A 26,059-nucleotide genomic window follows, 5' to 3' on the forward strand; every position below is an offset into this window, starting at 1 on the left:
TGCCCTTCATAGCTCTGATAATCATCAATCAACTCTCTACCTTCATGAGATCCACTTTTTAATCCCCCACCTATGAGTGAGGACATGTGATAATTGTCTTTTGACCTCCAGTTCCATCAATGTTTATGCAAAGAACAGGACTTCATTTCTTTTTGTGCCTAAATAACACTTCATTTTTTATATGTGCCACATTTTCTTTATCCATTAATTTGTTGACGGACACTTAGGTTGCTTCTACATCTATGATATTGTGGTAGCATTACAATAAACATAAAAGTGCAAGCATCTCTATGATATACTAATTTTGTTTCCTTTGAATAAATACCCAGTAGTGAAACTGTTGAATCATATCGTAGTACCGTCTTTTTTCTTTCTTTCTTGAAACATCCATCATCTTCTCCATGGTGCCTGTACTAATTTATATTCCCACCAATAGTGTAAAAGGGTTCCCTTCTCTCCCCAACCTCACCAGCATTCTCTATTGTCTGTTTTTGTCTGTTTGATAAAAGCCATTTTTGATGGGGTAAGATAACATCTCATTGTAATTTTGATTTACATTTCTCTGATAATCGATAATATTGAATATCTTTTCATATACCTGTTTTCCATTTGTATGTCATATTTTGAGAAATGTTTAGGAAGATATTTCCCCCATTTTTAAGTCAGATTATTAGGTTTTTATTCTATTGAGTTGCTTGAGTTCCTTATATATTTTGGTTACAAATCTTTTGTTGAATTAATAGTTGGAAAATATTTTCTTCTATTCTGTAGGTTCTATGTTCAATTTTTAATGGTACCTATGCTTTTGAGGCCTTACCCCAAATGACTTTGCCCAGACCAATGTCCTCAGGAATGTCCCCAAACATTTTTTTCAAGCATCTTTATACTTTCACATCTCAGGTTTAATTCTTTACTTTTGATTTAATGTTTGTATTTGGTGGGAGATGGGGGTCCTCATTCTTCTGCACATGGTTATCCAATTTTCCCAGTATCATTTCCTGAAGAGACAGCCTTTCCCCGGTATATGTTCTTGGTTTCTTTTTTTTTTTTTTTTTTTTTTGTCAAAAATGAGTTGACCATAAATGTGCAAATTTATTGCTAAGGTCTCTATTCTGTTCCATTTGTCTATGTGTCTGTTTTTATGCCAGTACCATGCTGCTTTGGTTATTATGGCTTTGGAAAATATTTTAAAGTCAGGTAGGGTGACAACTCCAGCTTTATAGCTTTTTTTCCCCCTCAGGATTCTAACTTGCTATTTTGGATCTTCTGTGGTTTCATATGAATTTTAGGGTGTTTTCCCTGTATCTGTGAAGAATGTCACTAATATTCTGACAGATGCTGCATTAAATCTGTAGATTGTTTTCAGTGGTTGATATAGTGTAGATTGTTTTCAGTGGTTGATATAGTTTGGCTCTGTGTTCCCACCGAAATCTCATCTTGAATTGTACTCCGATAATTCCCATGTGTGGTGGGAGGTACCCAGGGGGAGATGCTTTGAATCATGGGTACTTTTCCCCGTACTTTTTCATGGTAGTGAATAAGTCTCATGAGATCTGGTGCTTTTCTCAGGGGTTTCTGCTTTTGCCTCTTCCTCATTTTCTCTTGTCACCACCATGTAAGAAATGCTTTTCACCTCCTGCCATGATTCTGAGGCCTCTCCAGCCATGGGAACTGTAAGTCCAATTAAACCTCTTTTTCTTCCCAGTCTATCCAATGTCTTTATTAGCAGCATGAAAACACACTAATACAGTGGTATTGCCATTTTACCAATAGTAATTCCTCCATTCCAAGAGTATGAGAAATACTTCCATTTATCTGCATTTTTTTCAATTTTTTTCAACAGTGTTTTACAGGATTTTGTATAGATCTTTCACTTTTTGGGTTAAATTGATTTCTCGGTATTTTACACATTTTTAGCTATTGTAAATACAATTACTTTATTTCTTTTTCAACATTTATTTGGCTATTAGTGTATATAAATCCTGCTAATTATGCTATGTTGAATTTTTATCCTGGCACTTTACAATTTGTTTAACATTTCTAAATTTTTGAGCGGAACCTTTAGTATTCTCTGACTATAACATCATGTCATCAGCATACAAGAATAATTTTACTTCTTCATTTCTAATTTTGATGCATTTTATATCTTTATCTTGATCTTGCCTAATTTCTCTTGTTGAAATGTCTAGTACTATATTAAATAAAAGTGGTCAAAGTGGGCATCCTTGTCTGATTGCAGATTATAAAGAAATAGCTTTCAATTTATTCCAATTTAGCATGATGGTATGTTGAGAAACATTAAGTTTACCCTGACCCCATGGTTCAATTGTGGAAGATACTTTTAGTTTGTAATTAGTGGTAGGCGGGTAACAGCTGCTTATCTGGTGTACTTTTAAGTTAATAAGTAAATATGAAACACCTGCGTACTAATGAGAATCACTTGTCTAAGAGCAAATATGTGGGTGAAAATCTGCTCAAGGCCTTCAGTCTGGAGAGTTATCAGCCCTACAGGCTCTCAGGCTGTTGGTCCCCAGGATAGATCTACTCTGTTGTGCTCTTTGGGTGTCTGCCTCTCAAATGCCTTCAGTGCCGCCTCGGTGGCAGGGGGCGGGGGGGGGTCTAGTGACCAAGCTGGTTCTTGGTAAGTGGTGTCCAAATGTGGGGACTTGAACCTGGGAATTTTTATTCATTAGAAGTTTACAAGAAATAAAAGCTCTTTAGATTCAGAGCTTTGTTGAGCTCCCCTATATGTTTTGGTGGTGGGGGAGTTATAAACTAACTTTAAATAACTATAAAAAGTATAATAAGACTGAACATAATCAGGAGAGAATAAAACAGCACCCTGAAAGGCTTTAGACAGCAAGCAAGGAGGAGGGACCCAGAGGGCCCTCAACACCCCTTTTCAGCAGGAAGTAGTTTCAGAAGAATGACTTCCTCCCAGTTTTCCAAAAGATTTTTAGTCTCAGCTCCTTAAGGAAGAAATGTAAGAGTAGGCAGTTGGTCAGGTTCCAAGGTGCTTGAGAAAGCTGCTGATGGATTGGCAGCCCTAAAATTCATATGAAAACAGTTGGAGGATCTATGATTGCTATTATAATTATGTTATTAATCTGTTTTGTTTCTCTTTGTGTAGTTTGCAAGTATGGATCCAGCAGCCTCCAGGAAATGGTTCACCAAGATAGATCTGTACTAGCTTACTTAGCTTTGTGAAACAAAGAAGGGGGAGATGTTGAAGAACATTAATTTTACCCTGCCCCCATGGTTTCCTTGTGGAAGATGCTTTTAGTTTGTAATTAGTGGGTAGGCAGATAACAGCTGCCTACTTGATGTATTTTTAAGTTATAAGTAAATATGGAAGACCCATGTATTAATGAGAATCACTTGTCTAAGAGCAAATAAATAGGTGGATGAAAGTCTGCTCAGGGCCTTCAGTCTGGAGAGCTGTCAGCCCCACAGGCTCGCAGGCTGTTGGTCCCCAGGATAGCTCCACTCTGTTGTGCTATCTGGGTGTTTGCTTCAAATACCTTCGGTGCCGCTTGGGTGGGGGTCTCCCAACTAAGCTGGTTCTTGGTAATGTTAATTGTGGGTTTGTCATATGTAGCCTTTATTGTTTTGAGGTATGTCTTTCCATACCGAGTTTGTTGTTACGTGATCTTAAATTTTCTCAAATGCTTTTTAGCATCTAATGAAATCATTAGGCAGTTTTGCCTTTGATTCTGTTAATATAATGTATCACATATATTGATTCACATATGTTGAACCGTTCTTGGAATGAATCAAACTTGATCATGATGAATTATGTTTTTAATGCATTGTTTTATGTGGTTGCTAGTACTTTAATAAGAGTTTTTGAATCCATGTTAACCAGGGATGTTACCTCTGCACCTTCATTTTCGGGAAGTCCATCACTGTCCCTTCACAGCAATGGTCACGTCGGAGTCCTCTTCACCTGCTGAATGTCCTCACATAGGGCACCACAGTAGGGGTCACCCCACATTTGGGCACCACTGTCAGTGTTACCACCTGGGGGGGGGGGTCTGTCCTCCAGACCCTGACTCAATGATGGTTGAATAAAGTACACTGACACACAGATATTATGTTTTGCCAGTTTGGCTGAGGGTCCATGGCCTCTTACAGGAACCCTGGAGAGTGCTGTAAACAGTTTCAACCAACAGCCCTTCCCAGCCAGTGAGATTTACATATATTTAGTAAAGCTGACCTGACAAAGGTTTGATTCAGCATCATTAGGGGTTGAAGATTAAAGCAAAGTTTCCAGTGCCCCAAACAAACACCATTAGAGGATAATATCCCTGGTTGACCTTCCCCCAAGAGGGCCACCTGGCTTAAAGATTAGTTTTAAGACCACATGAGTAAACAAGTTAGTTAGGTAAACAACCCCACATAGTCTAGCTATTGCTTTACTTATTAACTAAATGTAAAGGGGATTTAGGCTGCCTTGAGCCAAGAACTATAGAAAAAACTTTAGGCTTTTCAAAAGGGTTTGAGACTATATTCTGTAACTTTCCTTAATATATTTACCTTAATATTTTTGCCACCACCCTGAGTGAATTCCCACAATTACCTTTAATTTCTTGTTATGACCTTGTCTGGTTTTGGTATCAAGGTAATGCTAGCCATGTGAAAGAAATTTGGAAATTATTAGAAATATCATTTCTTAATCAAATTTTAAAAGAGTGTGATTAAAAATGATTTTATTTCTTCTCTAAATGTTTGGTAGAATTCAGCAGTGAAACCATCAGGTGCTGGCTTTCTTCGATATGATACTTTTTATTGCTGTCTCAATTTTATTATTCATTATTTGTGTTTTCAGATTTTTTTTAAATTTCTTCATGGCTCAGTCTTTGTAGGTTGTATATATCAGAAAAGTCATCTACTTCTGTTTTTTCAATTTGTTGACATATGGTTATTCTGATGATTCTTTATATTTTTGTGGTATCACTTGTTATGTCTCATTTTTAATTTCTGATTAAAATTACTTGATTCTTCTTTCCCTTTTTTCAGCTAGTCTAGCTGAAGTTGATCTACTTTTTATTTTATTTATTTATTTATTTATTTTGATGTGGACTTTTGCTCTTGTTGCCCAGGCTGGAGTGCAATCCTGCAGTCATTGCTCATTAAAACCTCCGCCTCCCAGGTTTAAGTAATTCTCCTGCCTCAGCTTCCCAAGTAGCTGGGATTACAGGCATGCACCACCATGCCTGGCTAATTTTATATTTTTAGTAGAAACGGGGTTTCACCATGTTTGTCAGGCTTGTCGCAAACTCCTTACCTCAGGTGATCCACCTGTCTCACCCTCTCAAAGTCCTGAGATTACAGGCATGAGCCACCAAGCCCAGCCTGAATTTGATTTTCTTATTTACTTTTAGTTCCTTTGGCCTTTTATATTTTTTGTCCTAATTTTATTTATTTCTGCTTTGATCCTTAATACTTCCTTTATTCTGCTAAATTTTGAGTTGGTTTGTTCTTGCTTTTTTAGGCCCTTGAGTTGCATCATTGAGTTTTTTATTTGAAATACTTCTACTTTTTTGATTTAGGCATTGGCTGTTATGAACTTTTATTGCCACTTTTGATGTATTCCATGAATTATGCTATGTTATGTTTTCATTTTGATTTATTTTTAAGATATTATTAAATTTTCTTCTGAACTTCCTTATTGACTTTTTAATTGCTCAGGAGGATGTTATTTAATTTCCATGTGTTTTTCTGTTTCCAAAGCTCCTCTTGTTCTTGATTTTTAATTTAAGTCTATTATGGTTAGAAAAGACTATTGATGTGATTTTAAGATTTTTTTTTTAATTTGGTGACACCTGTTTTGTGATCTGACATACAGTCTATCTTGGAGAATTTAATGTGGTAAGGAGAATGATGTTTATTATGAAGCAGTTGGGTTGAGTGCACTGGTTTAGGTGCATATGTATTTACATTTGTTATATACCTTTGCTGAATTGAGCTCTTTATCATTACACAGAGACTATTTTTTCTCACTTTTACAGACAGTGACTTGAAGTCTATTTCATCTGATACAGCTATAATGACTCATACTTAATTTTGATATTCATTTGCATAGAATTTTTTTTCAATCCCTTCATATTTATTCTATATGTGTCCTTTTGAATGAAGTCAGTTTTTTGTAGGCAGCATATAATTGAGATTTTTCTATTCAATTATCTGCTCTATGTTTTTTCATTAAATAATTTCATTTATTTACATTCAGTGTTATTGATAGGTAAGAACTTATTACTGCCATTTTGTTACTCGTTTTCTGGTTGTATTTTAACTTCTCTTTTCCTTTATTTCTGTCTTCCTTTATGATTAAATGATTTTTATCTGGTATTACATGTATTTTTTACTTTTTTGTTTTTGTGGGTACATAGTTGGTGTATATATTTATAAGGTACATGAGACATTTTGATACAGGCATGGTATGTGAAAAAAGCACATCATGGAGAATGAGACATCCTTTCTCTCAAGCACTTACCCTTTAACTTGCAAATAATTCAATTACACCTTTAAGAACAATTTACAATTAAAATATTATTGATTATAGTACCCTTGCGTTATCAGATAGTAGGTCTTATTTATTATTTCTGAACTACTTCTTTGTACCTATTAACCAACCCCATCTACCCACCACCCATTATCCCACTACCCTTCCCAGCCACTGGTAACCATCTTTCTGCTCTCTATGCCCATGAGTTTGTTTGTTTTGATATTTAGATCCTACAAATAAGTGAGAACATATGATGTTTGTCTTTCTATGTCTGAGTTATTTCACTTAATGTAATGAACTCCAGTTCCATCCATGTTGTACATGACAAGATCTCATGCATTTTTTATGAGCGAATAGCATGCCATTGAGCATATATACCACATTTTCTTTATCCATTTACCAGTTGATGGAAATAAGGTTGCTTTTAAATCTCAGCTATTGTAAACCCTACTGCACCAAACATTGGAGTGAAGATATCTGATATACTGATTTCTTTTCTTTTGGGTAAACACCCAGCATTAAGATTCCTGAATTATATGGTATATCAATTTTTCAAATTATTTTCGCAAAAACTCCAAACTTCCCAATAGTAGTTGTACTAATTACATTACCACCAACAAAGACATTTTATTATAACTTGAGTCATGTTACTTATTATCGGTCTGTTTATGTTTAAAATTTCCTCTTCATTTGATCTTGGTAGGTTTTATGTTCCCTTCTCTTTACATCCTTGCTAACATTTGTTATTGCCTGTCTTTTGGGTGAAAAAAACTGTTGTAACTAGGGTGAGACAATATCTCATTTTAGTTTTGATTTTTATTTATCTGAAGATCAGTGATGTTGGACACCTTTTCAAATGCCTGTTTGCCATTTGTGTATCTTCTTTTGAGAAATAGCTATTCAAATATTTTGCCCATTTTTAAAACAGATTATTAAATTTTTTCCTATAAAGTTGTTTGAGCAGCTTATATATTCTTGTTACTAATCCCTTGTCAGATGGATAGTTTGCCAATATTTTCCCTTATTCTGTGTGTTGTCTCTTTAATTTGTTGATTGTATTCTTTCCTGTGTGGAATATTTATAACTTGATGTAATCCCATTTGTCTATTTTTATTTTATTGCCTTTGCTTGTAAGATATTGCTCAAGAAAACGCCCAGACCAATGTCCTGGAGAACTTACCTAAGCTTTCTTGTACTAGTTTCAAAGTTTGGATCTTATATTGTGCACTTTTTTCAAAAATGTTTCAAAAATGGAATTTTCAAAAATTCCACTTTTGAAAGGGCATTGATTATTTTGTACAATATCTGGAAGTTATCTGGATTACCAGAGACTTTTTTTTTCTCTTTCCTTATTTCCTTCCCAACAGACAGCCTCTCTCTGCTCTGAGCCAACTTGATCTGTGAGTGGAGTGATACAAACGCCCATGTGGCCACCATCCTTAATATTGTGCTGGGTCTGACCTAAAGCCAGAACAACAGTGGGACTCACGCAAGGCCTGCTTTAACCGCTCCTTGGCTACTGTCTTTGTTCACTCAGGGCCCTGGGGCACTACAATCAATAGGCGATAAAGGCAGTAAGGCCTGTAATCTTGCCTTCAAGGTGGCAAGTTCTCCTGGGGCCCAGGCAGGTCCAGAGATGACATCCAGGAGGCAGAGACTAGGGTAAAGAACTCTAGAAGTCTTACCGGTGTTCTGTTGTATTGCAACTGAGCTGTTACTCAAACCACATGGTGCAGTTCTTCTCACTCTTAACTTCTCTTTTTTTTTTTCAAAGGCAGAGGAGCCTCACTCCGTGGCCACTACAACAACAGGCCTATGGGGAGTACTCTCAGACTACTGCTAATATTCTCTTAAGGCCCAAGAGCTCTCCAGTCAGCTTGTGGTGAATGTTGCCTGTCCTGGGACTCACCCTTCAGAAGAGTGGCTCTTTTCTGTCCCAGGGCCAGGCCAGAAATTTTGCCCAAGGGCCAAGTGCTTGAATTGGGAATCCTAAAAGCCCACTTAGTGATCTAAACTTATATTGTCAAGCTGGTACCTAAGGTGCAAGAGAAAGTGCCCTTTGCTATTTTCTTCACTTTTCTCAAGCAGAAGGACTCACCCATAGGCACCACAGCTGAGAAAGTGCTGAGTCTCCCTGGAGGTCAGCAAGTCTCAGATTCCTACCTAAGGCCCTCAATGTAGCACTTAAGTATTGCTGCTGGTTTTTCAGGGCCCAAGGGCTCTTTAGTTGGCAGTTGATGTAGGCTGCCTGACTGAGTTCATCCCTACAAGGCAGCAGGTTCAAGGTGTGTCTAGAAATGTTCAGGAGCTAGGGCCTAGAACAGTAGAATAGGGTCCCTATGACTTTGTTTGGTGCCCTACCCTGCTGTGGCTGGGCTGATATCCAAAATGCAAAACAGACTTCCCCTCACGCTTCTTTCTCTTTTTCTCAAGTAGAACAAAGAGGTCTCTATTGGAGCTGCCAGCTGGGGTCATAGGAGTGGTGATGACAGCACTTTCTTAGCCTCCCCAGCTGGTATCTCAGTAGGTCATGTGCCCTCCAGTTCACTGTTTCTGGGCCCAGTTCAACCCTAGGACTTCCCTAAGTGTTGCAGGCCGTGTGGCCTAGATCACCTTTCAAGTTTATTTGTGACCCCAGAGTACTTTAGTCTGCAGTAGTGTGCCTTGCAGGAACTAAAGCTCCAATCACTAGGGTCAGCATTTCCTCTCTGGCTAGGGATGGTTTAAATGTGCCCTCTGTGAGTGTTAGCTGAGTTTGGTTTGGTTTTGCTTTCTGCTATCACAAGGGCAGCACTCAGTTCAATGCCTCATAATTTCTGGCTTTTTCTCTCCCCAGGGAACAGAAACACTCTGCACCATGTAACTGCTGCCAGGGTGTACTGAAGGGGTGGCATCAACAGTTCAAGACTGTTTTCCCTAGTTCTTCAGTGCTTCTTTCAGCAACATAAAGTTAAAACCAGGTACTGTGAGTGCTCACCAGATTTTTGGTTCTTAAGGAGGTGTTTTTCTGTTTTTTATTTTATTTGCATGTAGATACTTGTTAAATTCGTGTCCTTACAATGGGGATGATCGATGAAACCTTTTATTCTGTCATCATGCTCCACCCCTCATTTTACATTACCTATCCATTAACAGAATGCTGTGGTTTATTGTTTTTGATAGGCTTATGTTTTAGTTATCATACTTGAGATACAAACGGATTGCACACCACAATTACTGTATTATGGAATTTTACATTTGTTTGTGTCCTTGTTTTACCAGTGACTTTTATATACTCAAATGTTTTCTTACTGCAGATTAGTTTACTTTTCTTTTATGTCAATGAATTTATTGCTTGTGTGTGTGTGTTTACAATATCTTCATGCCTTCATTTTCTTTTTTTTGTTATTTTACTTTAAGTTCTCAGGTACACGTGCAGATCTTGCAGGATTGTTACATAGGTATACACATGCCATGGTGGTTTGCTGCCTCCATCCCCGTTACCTACGTTAGGTATTTCTCCTCATGTTATTCCTCCCCCAAATACCCACACCCTGCTATCCCACCCCTAGCCCTCCACCCACAATAGACCCATGTGTGATGCTTCCCTCCCTCTGTCCATGTGTTCCCATTTTTCAACACCCACTTATGAGTGAGAACATGCAGTGTTTGTTTTCCTGTTCTTGTGTCAGTTTGCTGGGAATGATGGTTTGCAGATTCATCCATGTCCCTGCATTTTTTATGGTTGCATAGTATTTCATGGTGTATATGTGCCACATTTTCTTTATCCAGTCTATCATTATGGGCATTTAGGTTGGTTCCAAGTCTTTGCTATTGCAAATGGTGCCACAATGAACATATGTGTGCATGTGTCTTTATAATACAATGATTTATCATCCTTTGGATATAGACCCAGTAATGGGATTGCTGGGTCAAATGGAATTTCTATTACTAGGTCCCTGAGAAATGACCACACTGTCTTCCCCAATGGTTGAACTAATCTACACTCCTGCCAAAAGTATAAAAGTGTTCCTATTTCTCCACATCCTCTCCAGCCTCTGTGGTCTCCAGATTTTTTAATGATCGCCATTCTAACTGGTGTGAGATGGTATATCAGTGTGGTTTTGATTTGCATTTCTCTAATGAACAGTGATTGTGAGCTTTTTTTATATGTTTGATGGCTGCATAAATATCTTCTTTTGAAAGGTATCTGTTCATATCTTTTGCCCACTTTTTGATGGGGTTGTTTTGTTCTTGTATATTTGTTTTACTTCTCTGAATATTCTGGATACTAGCCCTTTGTCAGATGGGTAGCTTGCAAAACGGTTTTCCCATTCTGTTGCTTGCTGGTTCACCCTAATGATTGTTTTGCTGTGCAGAAACTCTTAAATTTAATTAGATCCCATTTGTGTATTTTGGCTTTTGTTGCCATTGCTTTTGGCATTTTAATCATGCAGTCATTGCTTATGCCTATGCCCTGAATGGTATTGCCTAGGTTTTCTTCTAGGGCTTTTATGGTGTTAGGTCTTATGTTAAAATCTTTAATCTATCTGGGGTTAATTTTTGTATGAAGTGTAAGGAAGGGGTCCAATTTCAGCTTTCTGCACATGGCCAGCCAATTTTCCCAACACCATTTATTAAACAGGAAATCCTTTCCCCATTGCTTGTTTTTGTCAGGTTTGTTAAAGATCAGATGTGTGGCCTTGCCTCTGAGGCCTCTGTCCTGTTTTATTGGTCTATATCTCTCCTTTGATACCAGTACCATGCTGCTTTGATTACTGTAGCCTTGGAGAATAGTTTGAAGTCAGGTAGTGTGATGCCTCCAGCTTTGTTCTTTTTGCTTAGGATTGTCTTGGGTATGCAGGCTCTTTTTTGATTCCATTTCAATTTTAAGGTGTTTTTTTCCAGTTCTGTGAAGAAGGTCAATGGTAGTTTGATAGGGATAACATTGAATCTATAAATTACTTTGGGCAGTATGGTCATTTTCATGGTATTGATTCTTCCTATCCGTGAACATGAAATGTTTTTCCATCTGTTTGTGTCCTCTCTTATTTCCTTTAGCAGTGGTTTGTATTTCTCCTTGAAGAGGTCCTTTACGTCCTTTTTTAGTTGTATTCCTAGGCATTTAATTCTCTTTGTAGCAGTTGTGAATGGGAGTTCGCACATGATTTGGCTCTCTGTTTGTCTATTATTGGCGTATAGGAGTGCTTGTGATTTTTGCACCTTGATTTTGTATCCTGACAATTTGCTGAAGTTGCTTATCATCTTAAGGAGATTTTGGGCTGAGGCGATGGAGTCTTCTAAAAACACAATCATGTCATCTGCAAATAGAGACAATTTGACTTCCACTTGAGGAGGCAGTCTGTCACTTATCAGAGCTCAAGTGCTGTGCTGGGAGCTCCGTTGCTCCCTTCAGAGCTGCTGGGCAGGGATGTTTAAGTCGGCTGCAGTGGAACTGGCAACCATGCCTTTTCCCAGGCACTCTGTCCTGAGAAGATGGGGCTTTACTTACCGAAGCTGTGAAAAGAGGGCCACCATCCTCCAGGTTATAATTCTAATATCCATAGTTCCAGTCTATATCTATCTCCTGAGCTCTCATTACACACACATACATGCACACATGCATACATACATATATATGTACCAATAAACATAGCTATTTAATTACTTGTGTATTCCATAGGCATTTAAGACTTTAAAATTTTAAACAAAACATAAAATTTATCCAAAAGAGCATGTCCCTTTCTTAGTAGAATTGCCATATACTAGAGGGACCACAAAGCCTGATTTTCCTGGTGGTCTCAGTTTATATCAGCTATTCCAGCATAATTAATAATGTCACACCCTCTCGGTCTTAAAAGTATCTGAGTTTGAATGATATTATTTGATCACACTTTCATATATCCATTGACACAATATAAATGCTACCTTTAACATGCTTACCTACTAATATCCTCACACATAATCACCAAGATAGATCCACTGAAATAGTTAATAAAAAATTTGAATTTAAATAGAATTAAGTATTTAATAATGTGATACAGTGGAAAGAATTCAATGGAGAGAAATTCATAACACCTAGATTCTAGACTTGGGTTTATCTGAATGTTCTGTATTTGGTCAGGGTTCTTCACTTTGTGGGCTTCAGAGTACTCACTTTTAGCAAATAAGTGATAAACTAGATAATCTCTGAGTTCTCATTTAGAGATGATTTTCTCACTCCTGAGTTTACCTAAAGAAATGTTAAACAAAATGTAGCAAAAAAAAAAAAAAGAGAGAGAAAAACACCTTAACAACAAAAAATTTCATGATAGTGCCATATTGTTAAATAAATACATAAATATTGTGTAGCCCTTGCATCTCCCAGGACTAAAAATTATTTCTGCTAGAAAGACCAATTTATTTTTGCCCCAAATTCTTTATTTTTCCACCAAACGCTTTATTTTTCTTTTGTGGTTTATCATAACTCTTTGTCCAATGCAGCATTACTTTCTAGAAGGACAGGCTACAGGCTAAGTAATTGTTAATTAATGATGATAATAGTTGATATTTATTAAGTGCTTACTATAGGTTAGGTACCCACAGTTTTGTTATGTTGATTTCAATATATGAGAAAATTTGAACACATGAAATTTGAGGCACTTGCCCACAAGTCATATGTGGTAGAGCCAGTATCCAAACTTAGTTTGACAAAAAAGTGAATGCTCTTTACCACTATGCTATAATACCAATAAAATGTTACCCTTCCAGTTTCTTAGTAAACTACATTTGGCAACTCTTGTGGCCTAAGCTATACATGAAAAACCTACAGTTATCATAGAGCCATTGGATCCCATATGGGACACTGGAGTTTTCTTGTAAAGTTAGTCACTGCTTTTTCTACCTGGGTCTTAACTTACTCTCCAAGATCAGCAGTCCTGAGTACAAATGAGAACAGAGATATAATATGACTGAATATAGATAGCATAGTCCTTTGTGTTACCAAAGCTTATCAGCAGTGGACCATAAGCTTTACATCAGGGCTGGATTTACACATATAATTCCAACAGCTGCAATTTGATGGGTACAAACACCTCATTAACTTCAAAGTATCCTTTAGTTTGAGCTCTAGTATTTGAAATTCCATCATTCCATTCTTTAAAATAAGCTATTATATTTTGTAATACTTTTCCTATTAAGTACAAATATCCTTGCAGGAAATATTATTTTAAGCTATAACCAGTCACTAACATTTCAGTGTGAATTGATTCATTACATTATTGATTCTATTGATAGAAAAGGACTACAGTAGAATGTGAAAGAATCATGCTGGCAGGATAGCATTCAAAGAAGCCTTCATTAAAGATGTATGATATAAATTGAATTTTGTTAGAATGGTAGGATTTCTTTGAGTGGAGGAGATAGATTGAATGTAGTAAAATGAGATTGCAAACTTCATAAAGGCATATATGTCTGCCTATGCATTCTTTTCTAGAACAATCTGTACCTAGAACAATGCCTAACACAGTGAAGACATGCAAAACGTTGAATTAATACCCATTATATTTGAAGAGAAACTTTCATTCTGGGGCCCAAAGAAGGATAGTTTTATGTTTGGAGGTACATGAAAAGAGATAATTGGGGGAAAAGCCCTAAGTCCTGTATAAACCCCAGATAATCACTGTTACAAGTTGGGGTTGACAAGAAAGGCTAAATTAGTAGGGAGGGGCCAAGATGGCCAAATATAAACAGCTTCGGTCTGCAGCTCCCAGTAAGACCAATACAGAAGGTGAGTGATTTCTGCATTTCCAACTGAGGTACCCAGTTCATCTCATTGAGACTGGTTAGGCAGTGGGTGCAACCCACAGAAAGGGAGCAGAAGCAGGGTGGGCTGTCACTTCACCCAAGAAGTTCATGGAGTGGGGTACCTTCTTCAGCCAGCCAAGGGGAGCCATGAGGGACTCTGCTACCTGGCTCAGGTATTACGCTTTTCCCATGGCTTTTGCAATCTGCATATCAGGAGACTCTTTCATGAACCTACACCACCAGGGCTATGGGTTTCAAGCACACAACTAAGCAGTTGTCAGGGGAGGCACCAAGCTAGCTGCAGGAGTTTTTTTTTTTTTTTTTTTTTTTTTTTTTTTTTTCTTTTCCTGTTTTCCCCTGTGGTGCCTGGAACCTCAGCAAGAGAGAACGGTTTACTCCTTTGGAAAGGGGGCTGAAGCCAGGGAGCCAAGTGGTCTCATTCAGGGGGTCCCATTCCCACAGAGCCCTGAAAGCTAAGAGCCACTGGCTTGAGATTCTCACTGCCAGTACAGCAGTCTGGAGTCCACCAGGGACAATCAAGTTTGCTGCAGGGAGGTTTATCTGCCATTATGGAGGCTACAGTAGGCAGTTTTCCACTGACAGTGCTAAGGAGACTGGGAGGTTTAGACTAAGCAGAATTCACCAAAATCAAGCAAAACAGCTATGACCAGACTGCTTCTCTAGATTCCTCCTCACTGGGAAAGGCATCTCTGAAGGAAATGCAGCAACCCAAGTCGGGGGTTTATAGATAAAACTCTCATCTCTCCAGGGCAGAGCATCTCTGGGAAGTGGCAGCTGTGGACACAGCTTCAGTGGATTTAATCTTTCCTGCCTGCTGCCTCTGAAGTAAGCAGCTGATCCTGACAATGGGGATTCTCCCAGCACAGCACAGGGGCTCTACTAAGGGACAGACTGCCTCTTCAAGTGGGTCCCTGACCCTCGTGCCTCGTGACTGGGAGATACCTTCCAACAGGATGACAAACACCTCATACAGGAGTGCTCTGGCTGCCATCAGGCCAGTGCCCCTCTGGGATGAAGCTTCCAGAGGAAGGAGTGGGAAGGAATCTTTGCTGTTCTGCAGCCTCCACTGGTGATATCCAGGTTAATAGTTTCTGAAATGAACCTCCAGCAAACTGCAGCAGACTTCCAGAAGAGGGGCCTGACTATTAGAAGAAACACTAACAAACAGAAAGCAACAACATCAACGTAAAGTACCACCACACACAAAAAAACCATCGAAAGGTCATTAGCCTCAAAGATCAAAGGTAGATGAACCCACAAATATGAGGAAAAACTAGCACAAAAACGCGAAAAATTCCAAAAACCAGGCTGCCTCTTCTTCAAATGATCACAACTCCTCTCCAACGAAGGCAAAAAACTGGACAGAGAATGAGATTGACAAACTGATAGAAGTAGGCTTCAGAAGGGAAGTAGTAAAATCACTCCTCTGAGCTAAAGGTGCATGTTCTAACCCAATGCAGGGAAGCTAAGAATCTTGATAAAAGGTTACAGGAACTGCTAACTAGAATAACCAGTTTAGAGAGAAACATATAACCTGATGGAGCTGAATAACACAGCACAAGAAATTCATAAAGCATACACAAGTATCAATAGCTGAATCAATCAAGTAGAAGAAAGAATATCAGAGATTGAAGATCACTTTGCTAAAATAAGGCATGAAGCCAAGATTAGAGAAAAAATAATAAAATGGAATGAACAAAGCCTCCAAGAAATATGGTACTATGTGAAAAGACCAAGCTATGGTTAATTGGTGTACCTGAAAGTCACAGGGAGAATGGAACCAAGTTCAGAAACACACTTCAGGTTATTATCCAGGAGAACTTCCCCAACCTAGCAAGACAGGCTAACATTTCAAATTCAGGAAATACAGAGAACACCACTAAGATACTACACAAGAAGAGGACGCCCAAGACATATAATGGCCAGATTCTCCAAGGTTAAAATGAAGGAAAAAACGTTAAGGGCAGACAGAGAGAGAGTTCAGGTCACCTACAAAGGGAATCTCATCAGACTAAGGGTGGATCTTTCTCCAGAAACCCTACCAGGCAGAAGATAGTAAGGGCCAATATTCAACATTTTTTAAAAAAAGAATTTTCAACCAAGAATTTTATATCCAGTCAAACTAAGTTTCATAAGTGAAGGAGAAATAAAATCATTTCCAGACAAGCAAATACTGAGGGATTTTGTCACCACCAGACCTGCCTTACAAGAATTTCTGAAGGAAGCATTAAATATGGAAAGAAAAAACCAGTACCACCCACTGCAAAAGCACACCAAAATATAAAGGCCAATGATGCTATGAAGAAACTGCATCAACTAATGTGCAAAATAAGCAGCTAGTACCATGATGACAGGATCAATTTCACACATAACAATATTAACCTTAAATGTAAATGGGTAAAATGTACCAATTAAAAGACACCAAAATGCAAATTGGATTGGATAAAGAGTTAAGACCCATTGCTGTGCTGTAATCAGGATATCCATTTAACATGCAAAGACACACATAGTCTCAAAATAAAGGGATGGAAAAATATTTACCAAGCAAATGGAAAGCAAAAAAAATCTCTGATAAAACAGACTTGAAACAAACAATGATCAACAAAGACAAACAAAGACACTACATAATAGTAAAAAACTCAATGCAATAAGAGATAACTCTCCTAAATATATATACACCCAATACAGGGGCACCCAGATTCATAAAACAAGGTCTTAGAGATGTCCAAAGAGACTTAGACTCCCACACAATAATAGTGGGAGACTTTAACACCCCACTGTCAATATTAGACAGATCAATGAGACAGAAAGTTAACAAGGATAATCGGGACTTCAACTCATCTCTAAATCAAATGAACCTAATAGACATATACAGAACTCTGCACCCCAAATCAACAGAATATACATTCTTCTCAGTGCCACATGGCACTTATTCTAAAATTGACCAGATAATTGGAAGTAAAATGCTCCTCAGCAAACGCAAAAGAACGGAAATAATAACAAAGTCTGTCAGTCCACAGTGCTATCAAATTAGAACTCAGTATTAAGAAACTCACTCAAAACTGCACAACTGCATAGAAATTGAACAACATGCTCCTGAATGACTCCTGGCTAAATAATGAAATTAAGCTAGAAACAACAAAGTTCTCTGAAACCAGTGAGAACAAAGACACAACGTAGCACAATCTCTGGGACACACCTAAGCAGTGTTCAGAGGGAAATTTAAAGTACCAAATGCCCATATCAGAAAGCTGGAAAGGTCTAAAACTGACACCTTAGCATTGCAATTAAAATAACTAGAGAAGTAAGAGCAAACAAATTAAAAAGCTAGCAGAAGACAAGAAATAACTGAGATCAGAGCAGAACTGAAGGAGATACACGAAAAAAAACTTTAAAAATCAAAGAATCCAGGAGCTGATTTGTTGAAAAAAAGTAAAAAACATATAGACCACTAGCTAGACTCATAAAGAAGAAAATAGAGAAGAATCAAATAAACACAATAAATAATAAAGGGGATATCACTACTGATCCTGCAGATATACAAACTACCATCAGAGAATACTATAAATACCTCTATGCAAGTAAACTAGAAAATCTACAAAAAATAGATAAATTCCTGGACACATACACCCTCCCCAAGCTAAATCAGGAAGAAGACGAATCCATGAATAGACCAATTATAAGTTCTGAAATTGAGGCAGTGATTAGTAGCCTACCAACCAAAAAAAAAAAAAAAAAAAAAACCCAGGACAAGATGGATTAACAGCTGAATTCTGTCAGAGGTACAAAGAGCAGCTGGTACCAGCTCTTCTGAAACTATTCCAAAAAACAGAAAAAGAGGGACTCTTCTTTAACTATTTTTATGAGGCCAACATCATCCTGATACCAAAACCTGACAGAGACACAACAGAAAAGAAAAGAAAATTTCAGGAGTATATCCCTGATGAAGATCAGTGTGAAAATCCTCAATAAAATACTGGCAAACCAAATCTAGCAGCACATCAAAAAGCTTAGACTCCCACACAATAGTAGTGGGAGATCTTAACACCCTACTGTCAACTCTAGGCAGATCAACAGGACAGAAAATTAATAAGGATATTCAGGACTTCAACTCAGATCTGGACCAAGCAGACCTAATAGACATCTACAGAACTCTCCACCCCAAAATCACATAATACACATTCTTCTTAGCACCACATCACACTTATTCAAAAATTGGCCAAATAATTGGAAATAAAACACTCCTCAGCAAGTGCAACATAACAGAAATAATAACAGTCTCCCAGACCACAGTGCAATCAAATTAGAACTCAGGATTAAGAAACTCACTCAAAACCACACAACTACATGGAAACTCAACAACCTGCTCCTGAATGACTACTGGGTAAATAATGAAATCAAGGAGATGCTCTTTGAAACCAATGAGAACAAAGACACAACATACCAGAGGCTCTGGGACACATTTAAAGCAGTGTCTAGAGGGAAATTTATAGCACTAACTGTCCACCAGAGAAGCAAGGTTAGATATAAAATTGACACCCTAATGTCATGATTAAAAGAACTAGAGGAGCAAGAACAAACAAATTCAAAAGCTGGAAGAAGGCAAGAAATCACTAAGATCAAAGCAGAACTGAAGGAGATAGACACACACACACACACACACACACACACACACAAAACCTTCAAAAAGTCAATAAATCCAGGAGCTGGTTTTTTGAAAAGATCAACAAAATAGATAGACTGCTACTCAGACTAATAAAAGAGAGAAGATTCAAATAGATGCAGTAAAAAAATGATAAAGGGGACATCACCACTGATCCCACAGAAATACAAACTACCATCAGAGATTACTACAAACATGTCTATGCAAATAAACCAGTAAATATAGAAGAACCGATGCATTCCTGGACATGTACACCCTCCCAGGACCAAACCAGGAAGAAGTTGAATTCCTGAATAGAAGAATAACAAGGTCTGAAATAAAGGCAGCAATTAATAGCCTAGCAACCAAAAAAATTCCAGGTCCAGACGGATCCACAATCGATTTCTACCAGACGTACAAAGAGGAGCTGGTACCATTCTTTCTGAAACTCTTTCAGACAATACAAAAAAAGCGAATCCTCCCTAACTCATTTTATGAGACCAACATCATCGTGATACCAAAACATGGCAGAGACACAACTAAAAAAGAAAATTTCAGGCCAAAATCCGTGAGGAACATTGATGCAAACAATAGAAAAAGCAATGGCAACAAAAGCCAATAAAATAGTGGTAAACTGAATTCAACAGCACTCAAACAGGTTATCCATCACGATAAACACAGCTTCATCCCAGGCATGCAAGGCTGGTTCAACATCTGCAAATCTATAAATGTAATCCATTACGTAGAGAGAACCAAAGACAAAAACCACATGATTATCTCAATAGATGCAGAAAAAGCCTTTGACAAAATTCAACAGCACTTTATGCTAATAACTCTCAATAAACTAGGTATTGATGGATCGAATCTCAAAATAATAAGAGCTACTTATAACAAACCCACAGCCAATATCATACTGAATGGGCAAAAACTGGAAGCATTCCCTTTGAAAACTGGCACAAGACAAGGATCTCACCACTCCTATTCAACATAGTATTGGAAGTTCTGGTCAGAGCAATCAAGCAAGGAAAAGAAATAAAGAATCTTTGAATAGGAAGACAGGATGACAAATTGTCCCTGTTTGCAGATGACATGACTGTATATTTAGAAAATCCCATTGTCTAAGCTCAAAATCTCCATGAGCTGATAAGCAACTTCAGCAAAGTCTTAGTATACAAAATCTATGTGCAAAAACCACAAGCATTCCTGTAAACCAGTAACAGACAAACAGCCAAATCATGAGTGAAGTCCCATTCACAATTGCTAGAAAGAGAATAAGATACCCAGGAATACAACTAACAAGGCATGTGAAGGACCTCTTCAAAAGGAACTACAAACCACTGCTTAAGGAAATAAGAGAGAACACAAACATATGGAAAAACATTCTATGCTCATGGTTAGGAAGAATCAATATTGTGAAAATGATCATACTTCCCAAAGTAATTTATAGATTTGATGGTATCTCCATCAAACTACCAATGACTTTCTTCACAGAATTGTAAAAAACACCTTAAACTTTATATAGAACCAAAAAAGAGCCCACATAGCCAAGACAATCCTAAGCAAAAAAATAACAAAGCTGGAAGCATCATGCTACCTGACTTCAACTATAGTATACCTCAAACTATACTACAAGGCTACAGTAATCAAAACAGCATGGTACTGGTACCAAAACAGAGATATAGACCAATGGAACAGAGGCCACAGAAGTAATGCCACACACCTACGACCATCTGATCTTTGACAAAACTGACAAAAACCTGACAAAAACAAGCAATGGGGAAAGGATTCCCTTTTTAATAAATGGTGTTGGGAAAACTGGCTAGCCATAAGCAGAAAGTTGAAACTGGACTCCTTCCTTACACCTTATACAATAATAACTCTAGATGGATTAAAGATTTAAACATGAGGCCTAACACCATAAAAAATCAAGAAGATAACCAAGGCAATCCCATTCAGGACAAAGGCATGGGTAAGGACTTCATGACAAAAACACTAAAAGCAATGGCAACAAAAGCCAAAATAGACAAATGGGATCTAATTAAACTAAAGAGCTTCTGCACAGCAAAAGTAACTATCAATAGAGTAAACCAGCAACCAACAGAATGGAAAAAATTTTTGTAATCTACCCATTTGACAAAGGGCTAATATCCAGAATCTACGAAGAACTTAAATAAATTTACAAGAAAAAAAATCCCATCAAAAAGTGGGCAAAGTATATCAACAGACACATTTCAAAAGAAGACATTTATGCAGCCAACATTATATGAAAAAGAAACTCATAATCAATGGTCATTAGAGAAATGCAAATCAAAACTATATTGAGATACCACCTCATGCCAGTTAGAATGGTGATTATCAAAACACCAGGAGACAACAGTTGCTGGAGAGGATGTGGAGAAATAGGAATGCTTTTACTCTGTTGATGGGAGTGTAAATTAATTCAACTATTGTGGAAGACAGTGTGGCAATTCCTTAAGGACCTGGAATTAGAAATACCATTTGATCCATCAATCCCATTACTGGGTATATACCCAACGGATTATAAATCATTCTATTATAAAGAGACAAGCACATGTATGTTTATTGTGGCACTGCTCACAATAGCAAAGACATGGAACCAACCCAAATGTCCATCAATGATAGACTGAATAAAGAAAATGTGGCACATATACACTATGGAATACTATGTAGCTATAAAAAGGATGAGTTCATGTCCTTTGCAGGGACATGGATGAAACTGGAAACCATCATTCTCAGCAAACTAACACAAGGACAGAAAACCAAATACTGCATGTTCTCACTTATAAGTGGGTGTTGAACAATGATAGCACATGAACACAGGGAGGGGAACATCATACACCAGGGCCTAGAGGGTGGGGGCTAAGGAAGAAATAGCAGGGGTATAGGGGAATTGGGGAGGGATCACATTAACAGAATTACCTAATGTCGATGATAGGGCGATGGATGCAGCAAACCACCACCATGGCACTTGTATAGCTATGTAACAAACCTGCATGATCTGCACATGTACCCCAGAACTTAAAATATAATAAATAAACAAGCTTATCCACCATGATCAAGTCAGCTTCATCCCTGTGATGCAAGGCTGGTTCAACATATGCAAATCAATAAATATAATCCATCACATAAACAGAACCAATGACAAGAACCTCATGATTATCTCAATAAATGCAGAAAAGGGTCATTGAAAAAATTCAACATCACTTCATGCTAAAAACTCTCAATAAACTAGGTACTGATGGCACCTATCTCAAAATAATAAAATCTATTCATGACAAACTTACAGCCAATATCATATTAAATGGGCATAAGCTGGAAGCATTTCCTTTGAAAATCGGCAGAAGGCAAGGATGCTCTATCTCACCACTCCTGTTCAATATAGTATTTGAAGTTCTGGCCAGGGCGATCAGGCAAGAGAAGGAAATAAACGGTATTCAAATAGGAAGAGAGGAGGTCAAACTGTTGCTGTTTGCAGATGACTGACTGTATATTTAGAAAACCTCATCATCTCAGCCCAAAATCTCTTTAAGCTGATAAGCAACTTCAGCAGTCTCAGGATGCAAAATCAACGTGCAAAAATCATAAGTATTCCTATACACCAATAATAGACATAGAGCCAAGTCATGAGTAAACTCCTATCCACAATTGCTGCAAAGAGAATAAGATACCTAGGAATGCAACTTACAAGATATGTGAAGGACCTCATCATGGAGAACTACAATCCTCTGGTTAAGGAAATAAAAGAGGACAGAAACAAATGGAAAAACATCCCATGCTCATGGATAGGAAGAATCAACATCGTGAAAATGTCCATACTGCCCAAAGAAACTTATAGATTCAATGCTATCCCCATCAAGCTGCCAGTGACTTTCTTCACAGAATTAGTAAATACTACTTTAAATTTAATATGGAACCAGAAAGAACCCATAGAGCCAAGACAATTCTAAGCAAAAATAACAAAGCTGGAGGCATCACGCTACCTTACTTCAAACTATACTACAAGGCTACGGTAACAAAAACAGTATATTACTGGTACAAAAATAGTTATATAGACCAATGGGACAAAACAGAGGCCTCAGAAATAATGTCATACAACTACAACCATCTGATCTTTGACAAACCTGACAAAAACAAGCAGCAGGCAATGGGGAAAAGATTCGCTGTTTAATAAATGGTGTTCGGAAAACTTGCTATTCATATGCAGAAAACTGAAACTGGACCCCTTCCTTACACCTTATACAAAATTAACTCAAGATGAATTAAAGACTTAAACATAAGACTAAAACCATAAGAACCTTAGAAGAAAACCTAGGCAATACCATTCAGGACATAGACATGGGCAAAGGCTTCATGACTGAAACACCAAAAGCAGTGGCAACAAAAGCCAAAATTCACAAATGGGATCTAGTTAAATTAAAGACCTTCTGCACAGCAAAAGAAACTATCATCAGAGTGAATAGGCAACCTGCAGAATGGGAGAAAATTTTTGCAATCTACCCATCTGACAAAAGGGCTAATATCCAGAATCTACAAGAAACTACAACAAATTTACAAGAAAAAAAAAAACAACCCCATTGAAAAGTGGGTGAAGGTTATGAACAGACACTTCTCAAAAGAAGACCTTTATGCAGCCAACAAACATGAAAAAAAATCTTATCATTACTGGTCATTAGAGAAATGAAAATCAAACAATGAGATACCATCTTATACCAGTTAGAATGTGATCATTAAAAAGTTGGGAAACAACAGATGCTGGAGTGCATGCAGAGAAACAGGAATGCTTTTGCACTGTTGGTGGGAGTGTAAATTAGTTCCACCACTGTGGACATCAGTGTGGCAATTCCTCGAGGTTCTAGAACCAGAAATATCATTTGACCTACCAATCACATTACTTGGTATACACCTGATTATAAATCATTCTACTATAAAGAGACATGCACACATATGTTTATTGCAGCACTTTTTACAATAGCAAAGACTTAGAACCAACCAAGTCTTTGCATTCTTTTTTATGCAGCCATAAAATATAATGAGATCATGTCATTTGCAGGAACATGGATGAAGCTGGAAGCCGTTATTCTGAGCAAACTAACACAGGAACAGAAAACCAAACACCAAATGTTCTCCCTTCTAAATGGGAATTTAACAATGAGAACATATGAAAACAGGGAGGGGAACATCACACACTTGGGCCTGTCTGGGGAAGGTGGTCAAGGGGAGGGATAGCATCAGGACAAATACCTAATGCCTGCGGGGCTAAAAACCTAGGTGATAGGTTGATAGGTGCAGCAAACCACCATGGCATATGTATAGCTATGTAACAAATCTGCACGTTCTGCACGTGTATTCCAGAACTTAAAGTAAAATACAATTAAAAATTAATTAAACAATTAATTCAATTAAATAATAATTCAGCATGTCTGCAAAAAAAAAAAAAAGGCTAAATTAGTGTAGTCAAGAATTCCTTTTGATGCGCATCTCTCCTTTCCACTGAAAAACTTGTCTGTTCCATGCCTTCCCTTACCACCAGTGTTCCTGGTTTTGAGGAGGTCCACTCAGCACTTTCTTCTCTCATCAAGAAGCCAGCCAGGTGAAATAGAAATGTTATTAGAGTGAAAGGGCTGGCTTCTAGGCACACTTTAAAGCCAAATTTGCAACAAGTTTCTTTATCCCTAGTCAAGTTACTTCACCATTTTGTGCCTGTGCCTCACCAAATAAGGTCATGATTGTGAAATTTAAAATAATCATTTTCATTTTCTATGAGGAGAGTCTTTCATCTCTTGAGCTAACAACGTGGGCCTTGTATCCTTTCTGGGGATGTAGTGTTCTGCAACCCTCTCTGCTGGCTCAGTCCCCAGTAAGTAACATGAAATTCAACAACAGCCAAAGGAGCAAAATGGTAGTGAGAATATTTCATTCCCAAGCCTTTTGTTATCTGAAACAATCGGCTCTTTCTAGACCTGTCTAGTAGGCATTGCCAGGCAGAGGTGAGAAACACTGATTCTGGATTTGGAGAAAAGAGAATGTTGCCTCCAGTCGAGATGGATTACCATCTATTTGGAAGCTTTTTGCAGAGCTAGTATTTCAGAACAGATTGGAATATTTTAATGAAATAAATGGAGCTCTCTACTTGTGAAGCAAGTTTAAGGGTCTGAGTCTCTGGAGAACATAGTAGAAATATGTGCCTGTGAAGGAAATCTGGGAAAATTCTGGAGAGGCCAGTGAACAAACCATGAATATTCAGAGCAGGATTTTCAAAGCATGATTCTCTGCCAACTACCAGTCTAGGCTGTGTTCCACAGGGCTTAAGAGAAGATGTATGTCAGAAGGCTCATACTCAAGACCAATATCCTAGATACAGTAGCAAATAATTTACTAATGGTAGGTAATAGGGCATTTTAATGTAGACTGTGGAATCAGATTCATTGGTTTTAAATCCCTGTTCCATCACAAACTAGCAGTTTAACCATTGGAAAAAAATTTGGCAATTGCTCAATAGTGAAATGAATATAAAGACAGTATCTCCATCTTTATATGACTGTAATTATGATTAAGTGATACAATATATATATTTATATAAGGTGATTGGCCCATATGAAAATCTCAGAAAATTTAATTATTATTATAAACTGATGTCATGTGGTTTAAGTTATGAGATACTTCAAAACATCCAAGAAAGTTAATGTTAACAAAAACTAGAGAAGTTGAGAGTAGCTTCCTTGGGTATGTGCAACTTAAGCTGGATTTTGAAATGGATTTATATTTTATCTTTTAAGAATTCAGAAGAATTTCACAACATGAATTATGGTAATAACAACTCTTATTGTGTCATTACTATGTACCAGATATATGCATTGCATAAAATAGCTTACGTCTTTGAATGTACAAAACAATGGTATATATTGTACAGTAGAAGAAGCTGTGGATCAGACAAATTAGGAAAAGCAACTCATAAGCAAGGCAACTTGTATTCAAACTCAGGTACGTCTGACTCCAAAGCCTGTGGTTGGATCCACTATGCTGTTTTGACTATCAGAAAGAAAAATAAATTCAGAAAACCGAATTCAAAATATATTAGAATTAGGTGATAAATTTTAAGTTGG

General features: G+C 37.6%; 1 pseudogene; it reads left to right on the forward strand.

The window, feature by feature from the left end:
* Window positions 1-2,456: 2,456 nt before the first annotated feature.
* The window catches only part of LOC116532311, a 34,612-nt pseudogene continuing 11,009 nt past the window's right edge, over window positions 2,457-26,059 (forward strand).

This window comes from Sapajus apella, unplaced genomic scaffold, assembly GCF_009761245.1.
Source record: "Sapajus apella isolate SASKATOON/1434 unplaced genomic scaffold, GSC_monkey_1.0 scaffold75, whole genome shotgun sequence".
NCBI lineage: Eukaryota > Metazoa > Chordata > Mammalia > Primates > Cebidae > Sapajus > Sapajus apella.